A 7,380-nucleotide genomic window follows, 5' to 3' on the forward strand; every position below is an offset into this window, starting at 1 on the left:
TCATACGCCTTGATATTGTCAGCGACTGCATATGATAATTTATATGGAATAATTAATTGACACTAAGATTTGAAATGTACAGCGAGGTGATTGACCTGTACCAAGTCACTCTCATGTAATCGAATACATAATGCGAGAGCAAACATTGTCACGTAAGATATACACACATTATAAACTCATTCCTCTTTGCATATTGCATTTTTTCTGAAAATAATTTGTTAATAACTATTTGTTATTGCACATACTCTCGCCAATGTAACCTGTTAACGATACTTCAGCAGACAGGTCATATAGTCAAAACACTAATTTAGCCGTAGTGTTATTCTTCGCATTATTATTACACAGTTACTGGTGGTAAAATTAAATTCATTTCAGCGAGTACGGGAACAATATTCATTTTTAATTAGAAACCCGTTTTAATTGAGTGAAGGCATTTCCAATATAATTGCTTGTCAATACTACCACGAGTAGCATCATGCTTTTTATTATTACGATTCTTACAACTTTAGAAACCGTATATTGAACCGTTTGAGTCTCTTCTATCGGACACCAAGCAGTAACATTGACTTGAACAATGAACATCGCACGGCACGAACGCCATGTTTGGGGGGAGTCGGTGTGTCTGTAAATATCAACAGAAACTAGGTAAACAGAATGTGACCTCTGGAAATTATTTAATATAGACACCCGTGTGGGAATAATACAGTTCTGTTCGATTATTGACACGTCTTGTTGCCAAGTCAAACTACCTCAATTATAATAAAGCCAAACCCGTCTTTGTGACCAAGTGCCCATAGTTGGAACCTTTTGACAGTCCCAATCTAATTTACATATATATCGACCAATATATCATTAAGGCTACCTTTCTAACATGACCTGTGGCCGCCTTTTAGAATCTAGTTGATAACAAATGATTGAATGTTTAGTGATTTACACAATGTAATCAAGACAACAATATTGTTATGTATTTCCCATCTTCAAATATGTATTGACAAAAATTGCTCTTTTTATTCACGAATTAATTATTCAACTTCCATATAGTCTATAAATGACAATTTATGAAGTACTTCGAGTAGTCTCTGCACATATATTGATACTTAATGGAAACTGTGCTATTCATTGTGATTACAACTACACACGTTGATAGTGATCAATATTCAATTACTGATGTGACTTGTTTATTTTTAGAAACAAATGTGTCAAAAATCAATTACATAATAATGTACTCCAACAAGAATACATGATTGTCAGTTAAAGCAATGAATTGGGAGTGAACTCCCAGGCGGATTCAACACATTTAATCCATCTTCAAATGTTACGAGTCCAAATTATTATTTGAATGATTTGTTTCTACGAAGCATTGGCTTGGTATGTCATTTATTTAGTTATTAAAATTGATGACAGAATATAAAAAACACGTCATGTTGTTAAAGTAGATTGTAATATTATATTACACACAAAATACAGAATGTATTCCGATATAAATTGCTTTGACCAACTTAAACCGCACCTCACAATATTAGTATTACATAATGATATTTACTATGAAGTTATGTACTATGAATATACAGTAATCATAACTTCTGTTATTGAATACAATATTTGATTTCCTGTATGTATATAATTGGTGCATGTATTTATCATTATGTGCCATTATCCCATCCCCACTCGGGAGATAATGTTAAAAACACCTTTCATCTACGCCGAGTTTAATAAAGTAAAAGTGTTTTGCATTCACTTATATTTATTTCGGAGTAACTATTCACAGAATCACGTTCACTAGTTGTAATTTCCATGAATAGTTAGATTAAATATTTTACTGGTTTATGAGTGGTAATTATGTTCATCATATGTACTGGGCTCTGGCGTCGTTTGGAGTCGCTCCCGAGAATTGATGTGAATAATAGATGGCGAAGTACCTACAAAGTACGTAACAATATGCATTCCGGCGTAATGGTCGCGTAATCTTCTTAGTTTTAGTACTCACTCCCCTGGCGATATAACGAAGCAATATTCCGACAATGTGGGGAGTTACAAAGCTTCAAAGTGCGGCAAACTATTGCTTCTCAGTGTTGAGCCCTCAGGTAAATTGTAAACTATTTTCAGACGGAGTTTATCGCATGTGTAATCTGAGAAATAGTGTGCCCGCAGTCTATATAAGCTCCACTTCGTAGCGGTAACTTTGAAGTATGAACAAATTGCACGATAACTTAGGTGTCGATTGTTTGGCAATTATTCACATGGCACGGAAATGTGATCCAGAAACAGACTTACGGTCACGATTCCCTTATACTAACCACATGACTCCATGTGCTTATAGAAGATTATGATTTGCGATAAAGGATGTCGTGACATTTATACAATTGTAATTTGTATTTAACATTAATTCGGTATTCTGCACATTCTCAGAATATATGCATTTGTGTGTTACTGGAGCATTATCGACCACAAATCAGTTATGATATAACTCAATATAACATAGTTACTTTCCTAGCCTGTAGTGGAATCCTAAATCACACACCATACAAGTCGACATTCATTGCTGGTCCTTCCAAATGTACTACAAGTGCATTGTCAAAAACATTGACAACAATTATACCATCTGCAGTAAAGTATGGACAGCAAGATATTATGATACCGTTTTTTAGGGAATGGTATAAACAGATGTGGATATTGCGATATTGCGTAATTTCAAAACGCTTCTGATAACTTAAAGTGCATACCTATTTCGGATATTGCATATATTCAAACATTTGATTTCTTCCACATTATATACCACAGTACTTCATGCGTGAGTATTAATATTATGGCTGAGAAAAGTTATTCATTATATCTTTTTTTTCGAAAGGTATAAACACAATGCTCCTCATTACAAATAAATACAATGTTGTACAGAAGGTAACACGGTAACGCACTATAATAAGGTATTCTATTGTGCGGATAATATTGCTTGAACTTTTTATTAACAACATGTGTGGAGGACATATATTTAACAAATCATTGGTATTGTGCATCATTGCTAGGTGATTTATTTCTACATTCGCATGAACGCCAGAATGGAACATCATAAACCCAAATCTTTTAATTTCACAATTATATTCATGATGAGGGTTTCATTGCTAATCGACTGAAAAAAATACGACCATCTTGTAGATTAATACTCCTATGTCCCAAATAACTACTGATGGTCGATCATAATTATATGGGTGATACCAAATGTTGTTGGTTGATTTATTAGATTATTATTTGTATGGTCAGCAAGTTAACTATTTAACAAGTGGCTTAAATATGTATAACGAAGGGGTGGTGCTCACTCTTTTCGAATCAACTGATGTCACAATCGTTTCCGGGAGGTTCATGTGTCTCCCTACATTGACTACATTGTGTTTACCCTCAAAATGCAGAATTGTCAAAAATTAACTACTTTTGCGTAGGTCAACGTGCGTTTGCCTATGTAATTGTCAATTTTACTTATTTTATACGGGGATTATGTCTGATTAGTCGTATTGATTTAGCGACGCCAAATGAACAGTGGCAATAAATGAAACGAGACATGTGTAGCCAAGCTCACATAAACGGGGCACAACGTAGCGTAATATTGAATGTCCCGTTGAATTGTTTATAATCATTGACAAAGTCTTGAAAATATTTGTTATGTATAAGAATTGCATGCATTAGGTGGACTTTGACCTTAACCCTGTCGTAATAATGCAAAATATGTCTTCTTTGTGTCAAGCATCGCAGTGTGACGTGATATACGAAATGACAGTCGATCTATGAATCACCGTTGCTCAATACTGCTAATCGTCTTGTCATATAGTATTGTATTGCGTCAAAGAGTGGGCGTTTTTTCTCAAGAGGCAACTTCATTCATCACAAGTACAAGACGTAACCATTGCCATCTTTTCATTTTAAACACACAATGCATCATTTACGTGGATACTAACGTATTTGTATTTTGAAGGTCGAACCTATTTTAGTATAGTAATACTTAGGCTTTTTTACAATCAGATTTGATTTTAAATCCTGGTACCCCAATGAACGGTTTGGAGTTCATCCACGTTTACATCCGGTCTAAACAATTTTTTCTCTCTATTTTTTCTCTATTTGGCTTACACATAAGTGGAATTGCAACGATTGTTTCAATAATTAAACGAGTTTCTACAATTCTGGTTTCTATGACTACAGTTTCTTTTTTGCCGTAATCATGAAAGACTAACCTATTCTACGCTGTTCCCTTGTATAATGTATAATGTGAATATCAGCGCTTATCCATTCACGTTTTAAGTGTTATAGACGAATAATTGATACATGAGCTTAAAGGAGAAATTCAACAAATCTTAACACTAATCCAACTTTAATATCACAGTGACATGAATTAATCTCATATGACGGAGGTCAGCTGTCGAGATCTTGCTGAGAACGAGAATCACGCGATTTGTTTTTGTCCCTCAGATAGATTTCCATTCGTTTTCGTTCACTGTTCAAATACCATGGTTAAATATTACATAAATCAGGGACAGTGAACGTGATGACGGGAGAGAATGGAAAACTTTTTGAGGGGCAAAAACAAGTCTCGTGGCTATCTCGCACTCAACGAGATCTTGGTGGCCATTTGGTGTCTAAGGTTTATTCGGCTTCACTATTCTTCACTCAGTTCAGTTATCGTCAAACTAAGTAAGTGTGGTTATTTTACATGAACGAATATTCAAATAATTGTGCTGGAAAATCTAAGACTAGTGTCACGATATCTAGCACAAACTAACTGTTATATGAATTCTGTTCGCCTCCAGATGGCGATGTTTGTGAAAATACATTATCTGTAGAGAGCAAATACTAAAACTATTTCATACAATGCTGTTATATTTTGCTCAGGAAGTCATCGAAGAGCATTATAGTTTCAGATGAGTACAGTCAGCAGTAATTAAGTGTAATTTTAATCTCTCAGTTGCCAAATGTACCTCTTTAACAATACCAAATAAACTGAAACTTAAAACTACCTAAAAGCTACAACTGTCATGTATTTGAGTGTACCTTGACTCACTCCAACAAAAGACGTGGTTATCTACGTTTGTTTTACTTTACATTGAATAATTGTGTCCTTGACAACGTATCCAGATCAAAAAACATGTTTTCAATAAGATTTAAAAAACATTTGCCACAAATACTAATTTTTATTTTTTCAAATGCGAATTCAAAAGTGGTTTAAGAATTCGTAAGACTTCTTAGATGAGACAATTGATTGATTCGGATTACAATAATTGAAACACGCAATAGTCCAGTCTCAATAATCCACGTCAGAAAAACAAAATAATGAAAAATAATAAGTGACATTACCATAGTGTTCATCAGCCAGGTGAACTTTATTATTGAAATATGTCATAAATATTTATTAGTATTTAAAATTGTGTTTGTGTATGGATCATTTTAACTATATACCCATTACACAACAGCATAAGAGCACAGCCGTGCATCCGTATGGTGACATACGTACGTGTAAATTAAGGGGAAACAATAATGTTGATCGATGATTAATCATATACTCAAGATGGAGGCATCCAATCAGAATATTGTACTGCAATGCGTTAAACAGTATGCATCGTATCTTTTAATTCTACACAGCGATCATTTCAAATGCAAAAGATAAACGAGTATAATACCAACTAACAAAACATTATTACTAAAAATAAATCTAAAATTTATCAAATAAGGTAGAGAAATTAACATTAGATACAAAGGAAAGGAGATTAGATTGACTACGTGCGAAACCACGTGAACATTTGCCTATTGGCGCTAGTGTCAAGTTTGTTGAATTAAATCAGACATACAGCCACTCCACTGTTCTATATTTTCCCCAATCACTTCCTAATATAACAATAATTTTAAGAATATAAAATACAAAAGCAATGATGTTTTCAAGTCTGAAAAATTACTTTTTACCAATAATAGTTCTAAAACAGAGAACTGGTTGTTTTGTCACCAACAGCCCTGTAAGAGCGTTACCCTGGTTACGTCTGTCCAATTAAAGTAATTGAATAGATAGTCTTTCAAGACGCATGAAATGACAGAATTGAAGATATCGCAAGTTCCCCTATGTAACTACATATCAAGTGTCAAAGCAATTGGACAGATGGTTTTCAAGAAGAAGTCAAAAATCTAATTGCTAACGAATGGATGAAAAACGATGAACATCTCTGGCCTGTCATCTCAGACGACACTAAAAAGGTAATTCAGAAACGTGTTGTCGTTTTTGGAAAACATTTACCTAAAAAAAACTTGTCTATACCCGTGGCGCCAGTATATCAACAGTCCGTGAAACTACGTGAATGTAAATTCGACATTGAGCAAGGTTACATCACGTCATCTAATACAGGTATATTGCCGGTATTCGAAACACGCAAAAGGAGATCAGTAGCGTGTCTCGTGCACGTTAACGGCGTTAAACACTACGATACTCAGCTTTATCATACGTATACAGAATTTACAAATGATGAGACATGGTGCAATTACGGATTGTTACAAGTCATGCCCGTCACAGCTGATGACTTCCTAACTTCATAGCCCTTAAAATAAAACTAGGGGTAAGCCCCTACATACGTTCCAAGGAGTAAGTCTCTCAATAAGAGATATAATGAACTATTTTAACGATAAAAATAATTTTGGTCGTGCTACTAAATTTAAAAATAGAAAAGTTGAATGCGGGATGCCAGTAAGTCAAGGGTATATTGTCTTAAGTTGCGTGCCAACGCTCTAATTGTTGAGCACGCAATTGGCTTATGTTTTCAGACACAATATACACTCGTAGTGGATAATATCGGGGAATTCGAATGTATGTACGTACTTGGAAACACCCTGGCTAGTTACAGTGATGTATCGTTCATTCACACTATGGTGCAGGATGCCACTTCCGACCAATTTAGATTCAATCTCAAACTTGTAAACAGAAAAACGGCCATTACGTGGTACGTGCCGTGGTCTAATTACCACATTGCCGAACTGTTGAAAATATAACATGAAAAAATCCGGACTACTGTATGTTGGTATTACTCACCATAATCAAGTCTTCCATTGCGGTACTGGCTGCGAACACCAACGATGTACATTTATTAAGCGCGGCAAAATGAATATGAGCGGACGATAGTTTATGTAATTCGGTCGTATGGGTGGTGTGTTCTCTCACGTGACTGAAATATATTGGTATATAAACCAATCATGGGCAGGATCGCCGCCTTGACGATTATGTCATCTCTTTAGTTCAACGTTTTTTTTTTATTCTACAGAAACAACACGAGTACTAATCAGATGTGCTGTACACTCTTTTAAATAAGGTGTCGTGCCGCGCACCGAAGTTTATTATCGCTATGCCAACAGATTTAAATG

Source organism: Saccoglossus kowalevskii, chromosome 19, assembly GCF_978046115.1.
Source record: "Saccoglossus kowalevskii chromosome 19, keSacKowa6.1, whole genome shotgun sequence".
Lineage (NCBI taxonomy): Eukaryota > Metazoa > Hemichordata > Enteropneusta > Harrimaniidae > Saccoglossus > Saccoglossus kowalevskii.